General features: G+C 35.4%; 1 protein-coding gene and 2 pseudogenes across 12 annotated transcripts in view; 1 reads left to right on the plus strand and 2 right to left on the minus strand.

The window, feature by feature from the left end:
• Positions 1-23,290, plus strand: part of TRPM3 (transient receptor potential cation channel subfamily M member 3) — a 482,939-nt gene that overhangs the window by 154,911 nt on the left and 304,738 nt on the right. The gene's annotated exons all lie outside the window — the stretch shown is intronic.
• Positions 3,588-3,703, minus strand: LOC118600533 (annotated as a pseudogene).
• On the minus strand, positions 21,603-21,721 carry LOC118601521 (annotated as a pseudogene).

Here is a 23,290-nt window from a genome sequence, read left to right on the forward strand (position 1 = left end):
AGATGTAAGTAATTTGTCTAAGGTCCCATGCTGGTGCATGTCGGAACTGGGTTTCTAACTCAGCCTCCCTCTCTGTGGATTCAGCGCCTTTACCACTATACTGTGCTGCTTCCTTAGGGACTTAACATCTGTGATCTATCATTTTATAAAATCAAGATAATAATACATCGAGTTGCCCTAAGGATTAAGTGATACAGTGTATGGCAGTTATCTAGCTCACAAGGTACTTAACTAATGTTGACGACAAGCACTTCCCTTTTTAAGTAGAGCTGACCCAAACTCTTCCCAGTTCTGTGTCAACAAAGTTTGTCATTCACATACTTCTTTCTTCCTTCTCTGATATCATTCAGTATCCTCACCTCTGCCCCATTTCTACCCTCTCCTGTACCTCTACCCCTAGCCAGTTTTTCCTACTAACTGGGGCTGCCCAGCATGAATAATACAGAACATCCTCAATGTTAAATTTAATTGAGAATTAGCTTGTTTTGTATTTTAGGGTTGCTAGTGGTTGCTAAGTGACAAAAACTCATCTAATATTATTCCACCAATGTAACCGATTTACATTTTAATAATAGTCAGCTGAAAGCCAAATAAGGGAATATAATGTTGGAAATTTCAAATCAGGAGCTATTTGGGAAAAAAATTGGGGGTTAGATAATGTTTTATAGTAATAAGAATAACATTTGTTGACATTTACATTATCCACATTAGTGTACCTGGGTATGATTTTCTTGAATCATCATAGCAATCCAGAAGGGTAGGTACTGATAGTATTTTTTTTCATTGTAAGATGAGAAAGTTGATATTTAATGGATTGAATTTATTTGTTTAAAAAATATAGAGCAACTATCCTGTACCAAATATTGTTTAGGGTTTACTGGAGCCTACATTCCTAGAAAGGAGAGTGACTGTACACATGCAAGTCTATAAAAATAATTTCAATAATAACTAATGTTCTGAAAAAAGTAATAAAATATAGTAATTGCATAGAAAGGGACTGGCAAGGATGGGGCAGGGGCTCAATTTTGTCATGAGAAATTTAAAGCAGACTCCCCTGAGCTTTCTCACTTCCTGTAAACAATGTTTCTCCATTTTGGCTGCACATTAGAATCACCTGGGAGCTTTTAAAAAAATACCTGTACTCATGCTCCACCCTCAAAGATACTTTTAAATTAGGCATGATACCTTTAAAAGCAAAACAAAAACAAAAACAAAAACAAAAAACAGTTTAATGTGGCCCAAAGAATGACAATGCTTGCTTCTGTTGATGCCTCAAATTTAATGCAAAACATAGACACACCTACATTGATTTCTGATTGCTAACGTAGTTTTATAGAGGCGTGTGTGTGTGTGTGTGTGTGTGTGTGTGTGTTTCCTGTGAACAGAGTAATCTGCAATGGAAGTCTATGCAATGGAAGAAAATAACCTTCAAAACATAGATGAGTATAAACATTTCCTTACAAACCACAAAAGATCATTATTAAAGGTGTTTTTAATGAATATAGTTTATTCGGTGCATATTTGGGTATACAACAACAAATATTAAACAATTTTTTTTTAACTTGTTTGCATACAAGGTAGAAAACTGCCTTTCTGTGCTATGCACGCTTTTGGAACACAGATTTTAACAATTGTTAATGCACAAAATCTTACATATCATGCAACTCTATGCCAAGATTCCAACTTTCTTCCATGAAACAGATATGAAAATCTAAATGGAAACTTACATAAATGTTAAAAACTTTTCCAAAAAAAAGTATATGTTGTTTAGGGGTAACCAGTCTTAGTATTTCCTTGTACACAATATTTATGTGCCAAATACAATGACAAGAGGACTCATACATATACAAATATGACCTTTCTTATTTTAACAACAGAAAAGACAACATCGCAGTTCCACAGTAATTCAAGAGATTAATATTGTCCTTCTGGCCATTTTAATCAAGAAACCTTTGGAAATTTTGAAGAGAAATCTGAAGTTGTGTTACGTATTTTTCTAGTGTCTCTTAATCAAGTTTCTTTCACTGGTGTAAGGTGTCTGTGTGAAGGAACTTGAATTGTTGTCAAATGACATTATCATCTACCCTAACCCATTAAGGTAAGAGGGGCGTTTGGGGAGAAGGAAAGGGGAAGTATTTACAGTGAGAACCTAGAATAACTCTTCACTGATGAGCTCTTTCCCTGGAGAAAAAAAAAAGAGAGAGAGAGAAAGATCAGAGAAAAAGAGGGGGAGAGAAAGGAAAGAAATGAGAAAAGGACATTTGGGGGTATGGAAATGAAGCCGAGGATGTGGTCTAAAGCAGTTGAGTCCACTCTGAGGTCAGAGAATGAAATAAAGGAATACCAGAGAAATGCATGCCTTACTCCAAAGCTTGTTCTCACTTAGGCTTGTGGCTTCGTTTTTGCTAATTGGAGGTGAGCTTATTCAAGCAGTGTGGTCACTAATGTTATTGCTGCATGTTTTCTCTTCTCTGGCTTCATTCATCCACCTTCAGCCTTCCAACTTCTTCCTTCTTAATACTGCCAGCTAGAGCAAAAGCCAGATGCCTAATTGAGCTTGCTTCTCTACTACTTACATGACCCTACGAAGTCATCTTTTTTTTTATGAAATATTTCTTTAAATCTATCATCATCCTCATCATTAATACACTAAAAAGTTATTATTCAGGATCAGATATATTGAAGACTTTAAAGTCTATACAAAAATCATTTTACCAAATAATAAAAATTTTTTTTTGTTTTGAATTTAATAAAGTAAAAGAATGGTTTATCTCAGAACCATGGTTCAGTAACTGTGACCCATGTTTACAGTTAGGACTTTGGTCATAAGTTAAAAGGAGTTATACATAGTCAATAAGAATAATTTCTAACCCAATAAAATGAAGTATTTCCTCAGTCTTTTAGAGAAAATCAACTCAGGTTATCAGGTTATTGAATTGATGTAAGAAACCAATAAAGATTTTTTGAGGGTATATAGGAACGATGTGTTATATAATCAAAGTGTTTTTTGCATCAAAAGTTATATTGGAAGTCATAGGCAAATGCAATAGCAGTTATACGTTCAATTCCTACAATTAAGAAATATGAAATTAGAAAGTCTTCAGACTTTTCATAAAGTCAAATCTACATGTATTGTGTCCAGAAGGTTCTAAATAGTAAATAAATTCAAATATAGGAAGAGACTCTACTTCAGCCAACATCTATCAACCACATCTTGTGAGCCACTTCATCTCATTAAACCCATGACCCCTTGATGTGGGCATTATTATCTCTATTTAACAAATGAGCACATCATGGGTCTCACAAGTTAAGTGACTTAGCCAAACTCCCACAGTTAGTAGGCAGTAGAACCCACATAGGATTCAGGTCTTGGACGACATAGATAAAAATTCTTCTCATTCTACCACATAATCTAGTTAGGAAATATAATCAAAAGCCAGGTGCTTGTTACATTTGCTTATCTTCAATTGCCAAAGTCTGATGAGTATCAGAATCACCAGGTAAACTTGATGAAAATACAAATGCCCAGAGCCTGTCTTCCTTTAATGAGCTTGCTCTTCGTGGGTTTTTTTTTAAATTATTATTTATGCCTACAGCACCTGGTCTTCCTAGGTGGTCTCCTATCCAAGTACTAACCAGGCCCAACCCTGCTTAGCTTCCAAGATCAGACATCAGGCTTGTTCAGGGTGGCATGGCCATAGACCATGGACTATGGCTCCACTAGGGCACAAACCCAGGACCTTCTGCATGTAAAGCAGACGTCCTAACTGCAACACTGTGGAACCACGTTCTCTGCATGTTTTTTATTAGCTCTCCATCATTGGTCAGAATGATTGGTCAATTTCATCCAGATTACACATGATCTAAAGAGGTTAGGAGTTTTCCCAAAGGCAATGGTAGAGCTATTGTTGGAGGTCCAAATGGACTCAACCTAAGTCTTTGTTGCTAAATTGGAGTGCAATGCCAGTGGAGATAGAAGGCGCGGAAGGCATATAGTACATAGCACCAGACTTCATTACTGAAGAAGATAAAAATAACAATACAACTACTAATAAAGAAGAAAATAGCCCTGCCCAGGGAAATTTCCAAACAAGGTTTTAATCTCCAAGAGCCAGAGCTGCTTTGTAAATAAGTTATGCAATATGCCGATATGGTCGTTGATAGTTGAGATGCTCATCTCTTCTTTCAGTATCTTGCCATCCTTTTCTTTTGCTTTTCCTCTTGGATATTTTTTGACTTAACTGTGTTTGTCAGTCTCTCCTTTGCCCAAAACTACTCCCTACTGCAGGTGAATGGTTAATTTAACTCTGTGCGCACACACGCACACTCGTGTGTGTGTGTGTGTGTACGTATATACATGCATAACAGCCTGTTTGAGATTCCAAAGGTTACCTCTAAAAAGAGTACCAGAGGAAATTGTCATGGGGTAGACTTTTCAGAGGAGAGGTTGTTTCTACTTTTTTAAAGCTCTCTTTCTGGAAAATAAATCAGTTAAAGGGTGGACAGTTGCTCCTGCTAGTGCATGCTAACCAGCCTGCATAATGCATTCACAGATAAAAAGCAAATGACATCTAAGAAAAAGTTGAAAAGAGTAGGTGGTAAGATTTTAGAGTAAAAAAAAATCTGTGGGTTTAGAGTAAACTATAAGATTTCCAAGGGCCTCTGCTGATTCTTTTTAGAACTGATAGACACAGGTTATTTTTATTTTATTTTTTTCAAGTAACAGATTTAGGCATGGGAACTACTTGCTGAATTGAGGAGTTGACAAACGTTGTATCTATTTTACAAAGTGTCCAGTGAATTCTCAAAATGTGCCTGAGATTCGGGGGAACAAAATCTGATCCAGATGCTCATTTGGTACAAGCTGACCCCTCTGTAGTCTTTTGCAGTATGACTAGGAAACTGACAGTTTGTCGTGCCCCTTACCCTTCTCTATCAGCCTGTGCATTGACAAAATCTATAGGTCATGGGAGCATCCCTCAGCCCAGGGCAGGTACCACCACATTGATACCCTCTTCAAATTTCCCTCAACAATACACAATAATTTTCAAATTCCATTCTTGCATTCTTTAAATACAAACTATTAGACATCATAAAATGTTCATCATTTCAAAGAAAAATCTGAAGCCAATACTTCAGGTGCAGTGATATCTAAAAAGAGAGTCACTTCATCTGTCACTAAGCCATCCTTCATTTATTCAAATATAAACTAGCTCCTTCTCTCCTCAAGGCTTTGCACATGTACTCCCTCAGTAGGAAACACTCTTCTTCCTTCTTCTCCATCCCTGTCCCCAAACTTCTCATTGCTAACTCATCCTTCAGTTTAGTTCCACTGCCACCTCCTCAGAGAAGCCTTTCCTGAGCACATTATGGAAACAGATCTGTGCTTTGGTGTTCTGTTTGCGTCATGATTTTTTTTCCCACACCATTTATATTGTACAATATCATATACTTACATATTTTCCTTTATTTCTTATATTTTTCTTTGTTTCCCCACAATACTGTAAGGACAAGACACACCCCATCGCCTAGCATCACACTTAGCATATGATAGATGTTTAAATTTTTAATCGATAGATCATCAAGACCGAAAGATCAAGACTAAGCCACTTTCTTGTCTCTATTTCTTACCCATTACCCTCCAATCATACTGTCTTTATATCCTAATGGAATCCTAACTAATTTTCAAGAAAATTTAAAGAGATAATATAGCCTGATGGTAAAAAAAAAACATAAGCTCAAACACAGCTCTGCCAGTTTAGAAGTCGGTGCACTTAGGCAAAATGTTTTATCTTTCTGTGTCTAAATTTACTCATCTATAATTTGGAGCTAATAATTGTATATAATTTAAATGTTATAAAGAGTCTCATATATGTTACCGTAGGTTATATACTTCCTTTAAACAGTGGCTGGCACATAATTTCTGGCTATTATTACTTCGGAAATAGTTTCAAATCTTTATACAGGGGCTCTAGCACCTGCAGGAACCCTAAGTTCACTACCCAAAGGTTGAGCCCACCCACCTGAAAACCAGGGTCATTTGTTTTAAATGCCAAGCCATCATCGAGATTTCTTACTTTAGCTTCTTAACTTTAGCTGCAAAGTAGCTTACTGCAATTATAATGGAGAATCTGCCTTATCAAGCCAAATTCCAAAGGACTTCAAGCACCATGTTTCCATGCTACTTTCATGCTTCAAGGAACAACATCTTATGCCATTAGCAAGATTAATTAATTTTACCTCAATAGATAGATACATTGAAGAGAAGGGACTCCCTGGGGCCAGAGAAAGATGGAATAAAGATGCTAGGAAAAGGCTGTAGCAACTCTATTTCATAATTCAGCACTCAATTCAAAAGACTGAGCCTACCTCTCCTTTATATTTCCTGTTCTATCTTGCAATATAAAATTTAATTGGATTTATCTTAGGAAATTCTTTTTTCAATCTTTCACTGGCAAAGTTGACTCTCATGGGTAGGTCTGATCACTGTAATCCAATTAGAGACTTGTTGATTTATCTCAAGAAACTATTCCTTAAATTATTAGGGTGAATTTCTATTGCTATTCAGATCCTGTATTGCTCTAAGCAATTGAGCTGACTAATATTTGCTCTACTGCTGAAATCAGAGTAAGTCACTAATCTTACTGAATAATTTTACATATATGAGAAAAACTGAGGAAGTACTATAGACATCTGAGAAAAAGGTTCAGAGACTGTTGGATAATTAGCAGCAATAGTAGCTAGAACTTTTTGCTCACTTTGAAAAGTTCTATCAATAATGAGAAAAACTTTGGAGAGACTTTTGGTAAAAAGCAGTAACCTTTAAAAAACACTGTAAAAGAAACAAAGCTCATTTTAGGTGTTCCCTGCCACCCTTTCGGTCTTCTCTTCCCCTCTTTGCTTAGTTGCTTTGAACCAGAAAGTCATTAGTTGCTGCCCCGCCATTTACAGAGGAGAATGGCTCTGAATAGCAAGTGTACTTTAACACGTTGGTAGTTTAGTAAGGTATCCCTCACATAGTCTGTTACATTATACAAGGAGACTATAAAGAAATGAATGTCTAATGGTGGAATTTTAAGTACTACAACATTTTGATAGAGGGAGAAAGGAATATTACTGATAATTGGCAACATTTGATGATGTGAAGGGAATTAAAATGGGCATCACTGTTTAAAGAATGTTCAGAGAACAGGAACTCTGCAAAGAGGACTGAGAAAGAGTCAGCAGAGAGACAGAAGGAAAACTAGGATTAGAGACATTTACCCAATGTAGAGAGAGCATCAAGGAAGAAGGTGCAGTTGTGCAAGATGCTTGTAAAAGATAACACCCCAAAAGTATGTAGTGGAGTTAGCAACAAAGAGTCATTGGTAACCTTAAGAGAGCAGGATCGGGCTCAGTAAACCAAAAAGGAAATATGACCTGAGGAAGTAAAGATGAATAACATGGCTACTTCATGCCTGAATTGGTTCTTAGAAATTTATCCAAGTCTCTGTAGTTTTTGAAGCAACCTCACCCAATAATTTAAAACTTAGGATAAAAAGCATTGCATTCTCTGGCTCACTCACACCCTTAGTGCCACAGCCCTACATACCCAGCACTCCTTTGCACCATTATGGTGATACAGGTCCGTGTCTTATTTCCTATCCCAGCAGATTTAAAAGTGCTAAGAAGGGCTTCCAATTTATGTTTACATACTCAACAGAATATAGAGAAGTGACAAGTTAGAGCACAAAGTCTCAAAACTAACAGTTCAAAATTCAGAACTTTATTAAATTATAATTGTTCTTTAGAAGCAACCCCCTCCCAAAACATTACTAGCTTTTACTCTGAGAATCTAGTTAGGGTCTTGGCTGTTTTCTGAGGGACCTATGAGAGTCACAAGTTATCACAAATGCAATTTCTCTAGCTCCCCTACCCCAGGAACTCTGGGATTTCAGAGTCTAGCTAGTAAACATTCAAATCTCTGTTTAGTGATGGCCACATTTTCAGTCAGCCATATTTTGGACACTTTTCTAATGAGATTTACATACAGAAGAGTCAACAAAATACACTATTTTAACTCAAAAATGACAATCAATTAAAAATTGTGATTTTTTTGGTCTTGTTTCAGTAACTTTGGATTCTTCTATCTGTAATATGCTACAAAGTTATTTCAATAAAAATGAAATTAAATATTTTAAAACATTGCCATGCTTACTGTTTCCAGTGTAGCATCTTACAATTTAGACCCTCAAAGGATCGATTTTAGAATGATCAATAAATCTTCTCATTCAGCAGTGGGTACAATGAGGAAAAGATAGCTAAGACATTTGCTCAGATACTAATTCGTGGCCAATCTGAGAAAGGAAACTATAGAATAGAACCTAAATCTAATTCCAATCTCAGTGCCTGTTTCTATGCCTATCTATCTACTTTTAACTAACCACTTTTAAACTTTTATTTCATTTTGAAATGTACAATTATGAAAAAAAGTTATCTCATCAATCCTTGCCATGTGAGGAAGTTGCATCAATATGTATAGCAAAACAAATTCATTTCTTTAAAACTATTTTTAGCAAATAAGGGCACATTTCCTTATTGTGTTAATAATGAACAAAAGGATAAGATAATTGATGCCTCAGGCTGATTTGCTTCCAAAGGTTTTTTTTTGTGATAGCAGAGATTGGAAATTGATGGTAAGCCATGTATCTTTTGTATGGTCTAGGGATCTGAGAGTCTGGAACACCTAGACAGATATGTGTTAGAGCAGAGAAATTATATTTAAATTTCCTCTCTGATGCCAAAGCCTGGAGTCACCTAAGCTGAGTTGGAATGAACTTGGTCCTAGTTCACTTCACCTACAGGGACAGCTCCCCTCCTGAGCAGAGAGAGTGTATCCCAATAGGACATAACAAAAATCTATTCACTGAGTCAAGAGACCTCTTAAGCATAGGAGGCTTATGTGAAACAGAAGCCCCTGAGCACCTGATGGGTAAAAATTGTAGCTTTCGGTTCATCTGAGCCATTATCCAAAATGTTCAAGAGCCTGGTAGAGATCATATCATGATTAGTTCTGATTTTCACTCCACTACTAACGTGTCATGATCTCAATTTAATAAATCAATTTCTTTCCAGCTGAGGTTTCCTATTTTCACCAATTCAGCCTGCATTTCTTTATTTGATTCCAAAGAGTGAATAATGAAATGTTCTGTAGAGGGCTATAGAGCACAGAACCCCATTCTTAAACAAAGTTTTTTAGAAGATGAAAATAATTCTCTCCCTTTATGGAAAATTCTATGGCTGCCAGGTCCTCATATAGAATTTAATTAATAGAGTGGAGTGAAGTTTTGTTTTGTTTTGTTTTGTTTTAGATACGCCTGAAAATTGAATCAAAGTAAAGCAATAGTATTGTTCACATCTACAGACTGATATACTTAGTCATTTATTTACTTGTTCATTTACTACATTTATGTCATATAATCAACTTTAAAAATCTTAGAGGCTGAAGACTTCAAATTATAAATTTACTTTCATGTAACAGTCGCCCCAAGAAAGCTCTTTCTTCTCTGTTTTCTGCCAAAGTTAATCCTATATCTAAGGCAATGCCGGGTGTCTTTGGCATTATCAGAAAGCATTTGAAAGGAAAAAAAAAAGGCATAAGTGCACAAGTATTCACAGACCTTTTTGTTCTGTCAGTAACCGGATGACTAATCCTCTTTTTCCTATCCCTTGCAGCTTTGGAGTACACTACAGCAAGTTTAGAAGTGGGTAACTGATTCGAGTGAACAGCATACCAAGGAATATTAGGATGCAAAACATTTATCATGTTTGGGAATCCGTTTCCTCTTTTTTAATTAGTTCATAATTATAAGCATTATATCTAAGTCTTATCCTGAAAACATATTTAAGTGTCTACCTATTTTTGGAATCAGACTAATTATGTGAAATATAACTGGTTTTTAGGGGTTACTGCTGCCTAGTGATCCAGACAAATATACAGAGCACACATCAGTAAGGGAAGAGAGTAAAGTCAATGCAAAAAAGTAACAGATCGTATCATGCATATGTATAAGCCAGAGTTTAGGTACATTTGCAAGTAACCTGTAAAGTGTGAACGACTTTCTTTTTAGATGGTATTATTTTCTAATGGAAATGCATGTAGATAATTGTGCCTTGTTGTTTAAAATATCTCCAGATATTTGGTAAACGCCATGATACTCTAGCATCATAGTAGGCACTGATGTGTTTCCAAAACTGAATTCAGTCCTTTGCCCTGGTGCTCAAAGTCTGGTGGGGAAGGAAAACCCATTAACAAACTATATACAACCTGACAAGTATGCTTAAAACTTTCAGAGTGCTATAAACCTAGAGAAAAGGTAAAACCCGATTACCTGGAGAATTAAGAAGTCCAGATAAAAAACTTTTTCAGTGCATGAGTGGGGATTAACGAGGTAGATAAGAGAAGTGGTGGGTATAGAAAGGGACAGAAAGAGGTGGGATGGAGATCATGGTATAGTCGCAAAGTGGGGCATAGGGAAGTGATGGAAGATACAGCTATAAAGTAGATTGGGGTCTGACTATGAAGGGCTTTGTAGGAATTCACACTTCATTTTCTGAGAAGTCAACATCATGGAAAAGTCTTCCTAGACTGCAAATGTCTCACCTCCAGAATTTATATCGGCACGTGAATACCCATTCTATAGCATAATTCATGAAATCCCAGTTTAAGTTTTCCATAGTTATGCCTTAACTTCGAACTCATTGATAAAAGAAACAAAGATATTCAACTTCTATTCTGAGTAAAAAGGAAATTTTATTGTTGTAGGCATTTGATATACATTATTCTATTTAATTCTTTCAGCAAGCCTGTGGTGGTAGGTATATTAATTCCTCGTTTTTAGGATAAGGAAATTGAGAAAACTGATACTTGGAATAATTAACTAGCCCAAATTCACCATCATAATTTTAAAAGTTATACTTAATATATTCTGGGTACTATGCATATAATATATAGGCTTCATATATTGCTTGTTTCCATCTTCACTACTCTAAGAGATCATATTTTATTCCCATTTAATAATGAGGACACTGAAGCTAAAAAGAAAACAAAATAACCTGCTCCTAGCAGAACTAGAATTTGGATGCAAATCTCGCTGATTCGCAAACCTGGTTTTTTCTTTGTAACTGTCACATAAAGCAAACCTGAAATGCTCTGTTTTTCTCAGACCTAATCCTAGAATCATCAAATATTATGTTCTCATCAAATCTTCACATTGTCCTTTTATACTGTATACTTGTCATCTCTGCCCTTCTTTGTTATTCCCTAGTGCACCTGGGATTCAGCAGACATTGATGCTATCCTGTGCATTCCAAAGATTTTGGTATACTTACATAAAGATTTTGACAAATACATCTTTTGGACAGACAAGAGAAATTTCTTTGGCATCCAGCCGTTGGTAAAACAATAGAAGCCAAGGAATGCAGTTATGTGTCTTCATTAACTTCAAGGACTGAGTTTAGTAAGAGTTTTCCCACTGAGTAAAATATTCAATTCTATGCTCATTCATCTAGAAACAGCCTAATATATGTGACAGACAAACTTCCAGATTTATCTCAAAGCTGTGATTTTAAAGTTTTGCACGAATACAAAAAGTATTAGTGAAAATACTAAAAAGTTTGTTATTTGGGGAAAACAACATCTTTCTCCATAGAGTTCATTTTTCCATTTCTTTCTGATCATTCTTCTGTGCTGCAAAAAAATTATAGCATGGGGAAAAAAAAGAGAAAAATAGTGATCAATCCTGCCTTTCACTTCTTTAAATAAAATGTTTTCTTCAAACTTCATTTTATTGTTTTTATTTGGAAGCTAGTGGATATACATCTTTCGATATAGTTCTGCCTTCTGGGTTCTGACTCTAATTGGTGTTAGCCATCAAGAGCTCACATTTATGAAGTCATTCTGATGGACATATTTTCTTTATGCATTTTGAATACACTGTCTTAAAATTACATAAGCTTTACGTGTTTATTTTTGTTTCTTGAAAGCTCTCAGAAAATGAGGTTTTTTTTAATTTACCCTTATATTTTTTCCAAAAGTAAATTACACTTTTAAAATTATTCTTAACACTTATAACTTATACATGTATATAAGTGCTTTTACTCTAATGATAATTATCATTATGCCAGAAACCCTACTGAACATAAGTTTATGCAGAAACTGAATAATGTCTACTCAAGTTGCATCAGTATCCTTGTATAGCTCATAAAAGATAAGAAACAATTCTGATCCATTCAAAATCTAAAATCACTTTTTAGAAAACGTAAGTATTGGGCTCCTTTATCTAACTCAGAGCATGGAGGATATGATTATCAGAGCCCCAATGTTCAAAGTTATCTACATTATCTCAGTTTCGATCATTGTATTTGATACATGTGTATATGTATATTTTTTCCTCAGTTGTTTTCCTTTATTCTGTTTTTTTTTTTTTCCGATTTTTGAAGTTCCACATCTCAATTGATCACACTGGCAAAATTTTGTCTTATTTTCAATGAAAATGGAACAATATTCTTTTGCCAAAGTGTTTATGGAAACCACTTTTGATATGTTGAATTTAAATTATATTTTATTACATGAAAAGAGCCATGCAATAATGTTCCAGGACATCATCGCTCATTGATAACCTGCATTTCATTTTGTAGCACCTATTAACATAGCATTAATAATTTGTGGTATTCTGCTCTATCTTTAACTTTTAATTTTTGTGGGCTCAAACATTAAAATACAGTGGCTTAAATATTAATATTTAAATAAATAGACTAGGTCAATAATATACATGTTACATTTCTTAATAATCAAAAACAATGATTAGAAAAAGATAATAAAAGATAAAAAAAGAATGTATGAAACTTCACCCAGAGAAACAGTTTCCATGGCACTGCTGAATCCTCGCATAGGACCTTATATATTCTGCACTAAATGGTGAGATGGACAATTTCTTAAACTACATTTTGAAAAAGATGATAATAAATAGTATTTACTGCAGGCTCTCAGTGTAAAGTGTTATGTGTTGCATTTTAGAAATGTGACTATTTCTCTATTCATCTGTTTTTTTCCCACCCCAGCTCCATTGTCTCCTACATAACTCTTCATTTCTCCCACCACCCACAAACAAATGGGTGTAGGAAGTACAACTGTGGGAAGCCTAAGATATCTAAATGGGTTCCCTTAGGATTAGGTTCCCACATTGATCTAGCACTGTGGCCAGAGTTAACAGGGTTAAGTCTAACCTGTGTTAAGTCTAACTCCCTAGGATCAACCTTGCAGTAGAAATTGAAGAGAAAGGCAATTTTGAAAAGGAGTGAAGGGATGTGGTCTGTTCAAACAAATTCAGGTATCTCTAATAGAGCTTTAGCCAGCAGTCCTGCAGAAAGTATTACCTGTAGGCCACAAATGAGGAAACTGAGACTCCAAGACATTAAAGCTTTTCCCCAACGTCACCTACCTAGTAAGTTATAGAAATGGCATTTGACTCCAGATCTATCTGTCTGACCCCCAAACTCACTCTCCTTATTTTGCCTTATTAGCTAAATACCCACCCAGATGGCCTGCAGAGATGGAGACAATTAGTTCGAAGTTCTAAGAGCTCAGAAAGGATCAAGGTCTCCAAAATAGCTTCTATACTTTTAAGCACTGTATTCATTATCTTGGAAATAAGAGCTGTCTCAGGAAAGCTCTTAATAAAAAATAAACATTGCTTATAAATACTATTAGAAACTATTAATTAGTGAGAAGTGAGAAAGCTGCTCCAGAGCTGAGAATAGACAGGAAGCAGCCTAAATTAGGAGATGAAGGGACAATTCCCAAAGGAAAGAAAAGACTCGGGGTGATTCTGGCTGCCTCATAGTCTTGCCTTAAATCACTCCTGCTGGCAAGGCCCATTGGGTGCTGTGACTTTGCCAAATCTCCCTTTTTCATACAAAATGGGGCACCTCAGACTCTGTGCCCAAGCCTAAGAGAAACATTGGAACAGAAGAACCCAGGAGAAAACTCAGAAAGTTCTTGCAAATATCAAAGATCATTAAACCAACCACTGGAAACTGGCAAGCCAAGAAAGTGTATAATAAAACACTTTTTTTCCTCTCTCAGTAAGAAAACTTTAATGTACTTTTCTAATTTACCAAATTAAACTGGGAGATTTAGATGACTGTAAGTCTTTGCTAGTTGCACTGGAATTCCTTCATCTTTTCTCATGCTGTGAATTTGCTGAAATTTTGTCTGTTGGTCTATATAGTTGTCTGATAGTTACTTTGTGGATGGCATTTGGCAATATCATTCAGTGAATAGTCAATAGTGTCTCATCTACAGCTTAATGTATTTTTACCTCCTATGTACAGAACATGACAGTATAAGTCTATTTAAATTTTCATAAAATATCAGGAAACACTCTCTCTTCATATTAGAGAACTTTCCTCTAGCTCCCTCAGCTTCCCAGGAAAGAGAACTAGAGCACAATAAATTCAGATACAAAGTAATGATAGACAGGAAAACATTTCAATGTATTGGTAATAAAGTATAGTATCAAACCTCAATAAGTAAGACTAAGCCCTTCAATTATTGCAGTCATGGAGAATTCTGGAATAAATTTTTATGTTACTTCAAGTGGAATTTCCTTAGATAGTGCATTTTCAGGTTAGCACTCAGTGTTCAAGCTTGAAATTTTCCAGTTAAATCCAATGCCTGCCATGATGAGAGCTGTCAACACAGGTCTCCTCTGATTGGAAGATTTAGTTGACATGTTCTGCAGGGTAGGTTATTTGTGATCTCAAATCTGCAAGGTTGCTGACACCTTTGAAAATTTAGTCTTTAAAACACCTTCCCTAAGCATGCTGGGACCACTAGTTACAGTGAGGTACAGGAGTAATAGCCCAGTTCATCGAATGGATGTGTAGAAGACTAAGTAAATTACAATAAATTTCAAAAGCTGTTTTAAAATAATGGGTTGTAGAGAAATGGTTTCATTTGTTAACTTCTAGTATTGAATCTCCAGACTGGGATGTGAGTCGAGCTTTTTTTTTTTTTTTTTTTTTTTTTTTTTTTTTAAGTAGTACTATGTTTCTTTGAAGCAATACTGCATAAAGAAAAAGTTGTGGCTTTTTTCCAGGATGTTTCAAGATCTAAAAAAGGAGTTCTGCCTTTGTTATCTATCTGCCTGCCTCTCTTCCAAATGCTCGACACCTCCTTTTAGAAGAGCCTACTTTTCATTTTTATGTGTGTGAATATTTCTATGGAATAATATGTACTTGTGTGATTTGCAAAAGAAAAGGGTTCCTACATTTTGGTTTATGCAACAAAATCTTTACAAATAAATACAGATAACTTCGTACACAATTACATTAGTTTGGGCTAAACCTGAAATATGTGCAAATATGGCTTGTCTCACTTTGAAGATTATACAAGATCTCAAACCTAGATTTGCCATTTATTTCCATTTCTTGTCAAATTACAAATTTGAGAAGGAAACCATTATACCTCATCTGCTTGTCAATATCATTGATCATAAATCTTTACCAACAGCCTATGTATTGTTTTTGGACTTCTTCTTGAAACATGGATGGCTTTTCTGTGTGGACTAATAACAGTCATTTGAGATATGCAGATTGTAGATTGATTTTAAAGTGTTTTTTTGTTTATGGGTTTTGTTTTTCAAGCACACTTTTCTTTCCTACTTATGACTGGATCATAAGATTTCTTTTTGAAACTGAACCCTCACCTAAACTGACACTGTATCCGGAGAAATTTGATTTCGTTTTTACATTATGAGCAATTTCTGAACCAAGAAAAGGTGCTCTTCTTTTCCAAGTCCTTACTGTGTTTAAGGGAACTTCTAACCTGCACTGACAATGAGAAATTTATGACCACTGGGTTGGCTGAAAAGAGATATTGCGTTTTTTCATCTTAACATTAAATTATTTTGGAAAATCAGTCACTAATGATACCCTTACCAACCAGTTTATATTATACCAACATTTTTTTCTTTGCTATCTACCATAAGAAAAAAAATAAAGAATCTGTATAATGACTCACAATCTTTATATAATTACCATGTTTAAGACCTACCTGTGACTCTTAGAGCTTCTCCAAAACATTTACCTCAGTGTCTCCAGGAAAAAGACCTGGTTTAATACATTATTGATGTTGGGTGGTGTCTCGTCATTTATTTACCCTCAGTACTTTGGATAACACTTTGTTCTCATCAATGTGCAAAAAACTGGTTTTGTGTCTGAAGTATGCTGTCTCATTTTCAGGTTCAATTTTGGGCCAGTGAGCAATTTCAGTAATACCAATGTGCAAAGTAGACTTTATTGAACATTTTTAAGTGAAAATCAATCAAAAGTTATCTTTTTTTTCTGTGTAGCAGATTTAAATGTTGGAAAAACAGCACCATCTGCTGGAAAGGGGCAGGTAGGGAAAATGTTAGCCAAGAATTGGAGAATATGTAGGCCAAAATCCTTATCCATGTTCAAATAATTCACATTATGAAATGGCAGTTGCATTGTTTCAATAATAATGAGGCATTATGGTTCAGTGGCAAGAGCACAGAAAACAAGTAGGTTTCTGGTCTTGGTTTAGCCTTCTTCATTTTTTAAATATATTTTTTAATTTGTGTAAACTTGAAGAAATCACTTCTTTCAAATAAGGGTCCTTACATGAGTTTTTGGGGTAGGGTGAGTAATAATACCTGAACTTTCTACCTCACATTAGTCAATTGAGAGAATGGTTATTAACAATGATGAGATTACTTATTGAAAAAGTGTTTAGTACCCTGTAAATCACATTAGAGCTATGAGATATAACTGCTAGTTAGTATGTCCAATTTTAACTCAGCAAGATGTGGTAGAGACAGCATAGCCTGATGAGTACTCTAATGTACTGCCAGAGAGACAGTTAATTGAGAAAGTATTTTGGCAACAAGAGGAAAAGCTTTAAAAACATTCATTTAGTTTGACTCAGTAATTGCACTTCTAGGAAATCATTAGAGAAAGGGAAATAGATTTCTGGTCAAGAATGTTCATACCAACGTTAATTACAATATGGAACTACTGGAAATGCAACTGATAATCATCAGTAAGGAATAAATCACATGATAAAGTATTGTGCAGCATTAAATCTCATGTTTTGAGGAATCATGAGGAATATTCATAATATAATTATAGAAATACAGATATGACAGTGGATAAGTAACATGAATATAATTTTGGAAGGAAAAAGTAAAGAGGGAATTGAGAAAGAAAAAAGATACCGATGGACATGCAACAAAATGTCAGCAGTGGTCATCTCCTTTAACACTATCAGGACTGTTAATGTTTTGGGCCTTGTAATTCTTTGTTGTGTATGTGGGAAACTGTCCTGTCATTGGAGGATATTTATAGCGTCCCTGGCCTTACACACTGAATGCCACAGCACCGTTTTCCCCAGATGTGACAACCACAAATGTCTCTGGAAGCCAAAATCACCCTCAGTTGAGAACCACTGGTTTAAAGGAAAGTAGTAAAAAACTAAAGTTATTTCTGAGCTTGTACATCACTGAGTCCAGCTTAATCAATAGGCCGTTTATAAAAATTGAGTGGAGGAATTTGAAAATAACTCATTGGCTCTCTATGGTGTTGCTTTAAGGAAATTCTTGAAAAATGGATTTGACATCTGGCAAGAAGACATTATGTACATATCCATGTGCTAATTGAAAAAGATTTTCTGATATGTGACCCTTAGAATCTTAGGCATCCTTTCCCTTTGTACTACCTACATTACTTTATAGTCATTTTTGGCAAAAGTGACTCAATTCTCATCACTGACAGGTGATGGTGAATTACTTATTATTTTCTTCTCTGTACTTTCTACATTTTTTACATTTTTGTATAATTAACATGAATTAATTTGTTATCAGAAAAAAATTAAAAATGTTTAAGAAAACCCTGAAGCCGGCTAGGAAGCAAATGTTCTAATCCTGGCTAGTATTGTCCTGATGTAATCCTGATGAATTTCATTTTATCTTTGTATCCCTTTCATCATCTTAAAATAAGACAAAATTTGCAAAATTTCCATAGTAAATATGAGCGTATATTGAAAAGTATAAAATGCCATGAAAATGAAAACACAGTTATCTTAAGTAACATTTACCTTCAGGTTTTCTAGGCTCCTTTTTCATTAACTAGTTTGCCCAAATTATTAAAGAAATAAATAAACCATGCAATTTATGGGCTCTAGTTAATTGTCCCTGGAGAGGCACCAGAGTTTATAGTAGGCCCAAGAGGTCACTCCTTTTAGAAATCCAAAGGCAGGAAGACCAATCACTTTCACTATTGGTGGGCATCATTTTTGATAAGCGGATCCATTAACTGTTGCAGAGGAGCTTTTGCGGAACATGTTTACAGAGTCTCTTTTCACTTTCCTCAGGCCCCCAAATTACATTCTACATAACACACTGGTTACCTGCAAAATCTCCTTTTGGAAAAATCACCTCTTTGGAAATCCAAGCTTAATACATGGAGAGAAAACAAGCCTGAGACCACGTAACCACACAACAATAACTGAAATCAAATAAAAATGAGCAAGCCGTTTCCCTTTCCAATTTTTCAAAATGAAATTTTCCCACCAGTGGAGTATCAGTGTGTGAAGGTTTAGCCAAAAGCTAAGTTAAAGGAGTTGTAATAAATTCTGAATGCAGTGATTTAGTAGAAAATTAAAAAAAGAAAAAAAAAAACAATAATCAAAGGAACGTTTTATGTGTCTTCAAATAGCAGCAGAGAGTATCTGCAGAAGACCTGTGGAACTACAAAATGTAAAGACTGACTTTCTGCTATTTAAATTCCTTTTTTTAACAGGTTTATTGAAGTATAATTTACACAAAATGAAATTAATTCATTTTAAATGTGCTATTCAATAATTTTTGATAATTTACAGAACCTTGCAATCAGCACACCAATTGAACTTCTTTTTGATGCCTAACATATTCGATTGCCAGGTCAAACCTTAATAACATAATCTGTATAGACATGTGTGTATGGTTGAGGACAGGATACTGAAGACGTGGTATTTATTTGAAATTAAATCTCTTTTGCCGAGAATTGACCATGAAAGACTGTACTTACTGCAAAGGGAAAGGTGCCTAGGTTTTTAAGCATTAACCAAGGGTCATTCCACACCCTATCTCAAGGGACATTTGGCAATGTCTGGAAACATTCTTGGTTATCACAACTGAGGATATGCTGCTAATGACAACTGGTGGATAGAGGACAGGGATACCGCTAAATATCCTATAATGCACAGGCTATCCTCCCCCACCCATACACATAACGAAGAATTCTTCTGCCCCAAATGTCAACAGTCCTGAGATTGAGACGCCGCCTCATAAACTCACTTCAAGTATCTGCTAGTCCCCCGCCCCACCGGACAAAGTGTCAAGCAGTATCCGTATCTTCATCAATCATTTCATAGTCCTGTGATCACTTTCAAGCACTTAAGGATCCACTCTAAGCAAATAAGAAAATAATTCTAGTCTTGTCTGGTCAAATATCAAAAGTACAAGCTCATTCAGAGAACACTTTTTTCCCCACATAGCTCATACCTGCTAGAAACCAGTAGGAAAGTGGCATGGCTGACTTATTCTTTCTTCTTAGATTGCCTTACTCTCTGGTCCCTGAGCTGCTACTTCTATCTCCTTTAATGTCCACCCCAGATGGTTAGGGCATTACATGAATGATACAGTTGCAATTTAGCAACTCTGGTATAATGCTTGGTCAATACAAACTTTTGTTCATGGATGCTTATGCTATTTCCTTAGAAATTCTACACACTCTCCACCCCAATTTCCCAAGATCTCCAATTCACTTGATTCATGCAATGTCTCTCCTCTCCTGGCTCCCTACTTAAGATCCCCCTTTGTTATTTTGTCCTACTGGTCGTCCCTCTCCTGGGGAGCTTTCACTCACCACTCCAGGTATTCCTCTGCTAAGAGATCCCTTTAAGACATCTTCAGGCTAACTCCCATTCATGGGGTCCAGATTTGGTTCCCAGGTGTATTAGTTATCTCTGACTATATAACAAATTATCCCAAACTTAGTTGTTTAAAACAACACGTGGTTCAGGAATACAAGTATAACTTAGCTTGATCCTCTGGTTCAGAGTCTCTCATAAGACTACAAATAGAGTATTGGCTGGAGCCGCTGTCTCATCTTATAGCTCTATTGGGAAAGGATCCTCTTCCAAGCTGTTATATGTGGTTGCTGGCAAGATTCAGTTCCATGCTGACTATTGCACAAAGGCCACTCTTAGTTCCCCACCATGTGGGCCTCTCCATATGGCAGCTCGCAACACGGCAGCTTGCTTCATCAGAAAAAGCAAGAGAGAAGAACCAGAAAACAAAAGAGAAACATAGAGACCTTTGTCCTGCTAGTGTTAGAAATACAGTCACACTCCGTGCAGCCTTCCCTCTAAGAGACACTTATCAAACTCTTAGTAGGTTGCTTATTGACCCACTTGGATCAAACATTTGGCTAAGGGAAAAACAAACTTCTTTTCCCAGTGGGAAATTCTCATAGCACCTCAACACCTTCTCCCAAAATATTCTGCCTCTTGGACTATAACCTCCTATATAGATTGTGAAAATAGGAGGTCTGGCTAATTGTTGACAGTGCTAATTTGGAGCTTGCTTCCTTGCAAATTGCACATGAATGAGCTAGCATTTTTCTCTATAGTATGAAGGGAGTTAGCAATTATTTATAATTCAACATTTAGACAGCAAAACTGAGGCAGAGAGTATTCCATTTTAAATCTTGTTACCTTTTAATCTAAAGGCAGTAGAGAATAAAAAAGCAGATTATAAAATTTACTGTGGAAAACGATTTTAACTGAGAACTATGGTAAAACTAGGAGAGATGAGAACAGCTTGTGTAGACAAGTGGAATCATTTGTTCAGTGAAGAATAAAATAAATAGGCAAAGAATGAAGAGGACACAGGCATGAGAGAAATGAATCTACTTATTAACAGAAATGAGCATGGGATGCAATCACACCTTTTAGAAGGACTAAGAAAAGGTAATTTAAAGTAAAAGAGAAACATAGATATCAAAGGAAAATGACTTATGCTTACTTGGCAATATTTCTCTGGCCATAGTAAATAGAAATATTGAATTACAAGTGTGCAACCATATTTGAAGAGTCTGCTAAAAATGAATCCCTAATATTGTTTTATAGCACAATTTTCATCAATTCTGCATGAAATGAGAAATATAGATATTATAGTAAACATTTCATATTAATTCAAGTTGAAGTATGTTTATCTTTTTCTGACATTATATCTTCCAAATTTGGGAATGTTAATATTTTCTCTTATGAAATAATGTGGGTAGATGTCTGATTATTCAGAGTTGAGATTTTATGTTTTTTCATCTTAATCTTCAGGATGTTTTTTCCCTTTTTAATGGTGTAATTCATCGCTTTTTAAAAATAATCATGAGTATGTAGTTTTAGGAAAATATAGAGCAGCCAAAATCAGCCGTTTTAATTCCATGTTAGAGTTCTGGCCAGAAATGTGATAGAGAAGACTTTAGTTATTTATTTTTTACACCTACTGCACCTGGTCTTCCTAGGTGGTCTCCCATCCAAATACTGATCAGGCCCAACCCTACTTAGCTTCCAAGATCAGACGGGATCAGTCGTGTTCAGGATGGCATGGCTATAGACAGGAAGACTTTAAAATGTCAAAATTACTGACATTTTAATATGGTCTGTCATTTTCCATCATTTCTTGTTTCTAATCTATTATCACATTTTATTATTTTCATAATTTCTATTTTATTATTACAGCAGAAAACTAACAGACTTTAAAGCATTAACCTCACTAAATGAGGAAACAAAATTTTACTGAGCACCTACTATGTGCAAAGCACACAGATTTTGTGCTATAAACGGCACAATTGTTGCCTTCAAAAAGATTTAGTCATGGAGAAGAAAGGCTTTTATCTCACAAATGGTTTATTGAATTCTTACTAACAAGAATCAGATTCTCTTATAACAAGTACTACGGATGAAATACAAAAAAGACATGTGGTCCTTACCATTTTTGAGTAATCACCAAATGCCAACCACGGAATAATTTATCACTTAGAATAAATATCTTTTCCTGTTATGTCAGTTTTCTTTACCTAAGCTCCCCATTGGGCTTGATGGGCCAGATAAGAGAAAACTAACAATATTGTCAAAGGACAGTTTAGTCAAACCTGAGGAGAGCCTTTCCTTTTGAACCCATTAATACAAAAATATCTCTTGGTTGATGAACAAATTAACACCAAGTTAGGCCTTCATTCACTTAAATCATTGATTATAATCATTGGTTTTTTTTTTTTTTTTTTTTTCTGGCTATAGAAAGTTGTGAGAATTTTAGCGGAGGCTATTTTTTCTCTCTCCTACTTTGAACTTGAACATTGTAAACAGATGTATGTGAACCTGACCATTTTGGCTATTTACTATCTCCCTCTAAATCATGCTCAGTGTGGTGGTAATGTGAAAAGTGTGAAACCAGGGTGATCTTTAGCACTGCAGTGAAGAAGAGGTCACTATCCTCTACACTGATTAGAGCACTGACTTTTGACCCCTAGAGACTTGGAGAGTATAGTAAACCATTTCTGGGTGAACCAATAAGACCACTGGGATACTTCTGTGTACAGGTGAAATTCAGAGTTCATATCTCTGAATCATATCAAAGGCATAGAGCTCTGGAAAACAAAATCAAATATTACAAAAGATGACTTATCACAAATTTTTTAAAAATTGCTGTTTCTACCTTTTTATTTTGGATTTGGCAATTTTACCACTAGAGAAGGTGAACATATGCCTACACTACATTTATAGGTTGCTTAGTTAGATTTTAATTTACAGGAACCCATTTCATAGATTGGATACTTATATGTCAAAGTGATTGCCTGGAAGGGGATGAATTATGCAAGGAAAGAAGGAAACTTTTGTGGATGTTGTAAATGTATGTTATTGGAATTTTAGTGATGATTTCATGCTTGTATATACATGTTAGAACTCATGTAATCTTATATTTCAAATATGTTCATTTATGAATATAAATTATATCTCAATCTATGTAAAACTGAAAAAGAGACAGAGTGAGAGACGGTAAAGGGAGAAACAGAAAGACAAAGAGAGACAGAGGCAAATCTAAGACACTTTGCACAATGGCAACTGCTGCAGAGATGGAGCACAATACATTTTAGTTTTCTTCTTCCCATTGTTTTTTCTAGGCAT

Source organism: Rousettus aegyptiacus, unplaced genomic scaffold (genome assembly GCF_014176215.1).
Source record: "Rousettus aegyptiacus isolate mRouAeg1 unplaced genomic scaffold, mRouAeg1.p scaffold_m13_p_3, whole genome shotgun sequence".
Taxonomy (NCBI): Eukaryota; Metazoa; Chordata; class Mammalia; order Chiroptera; family Pteropodidae; genus Rousettus; species Rousettus aegyptiacus.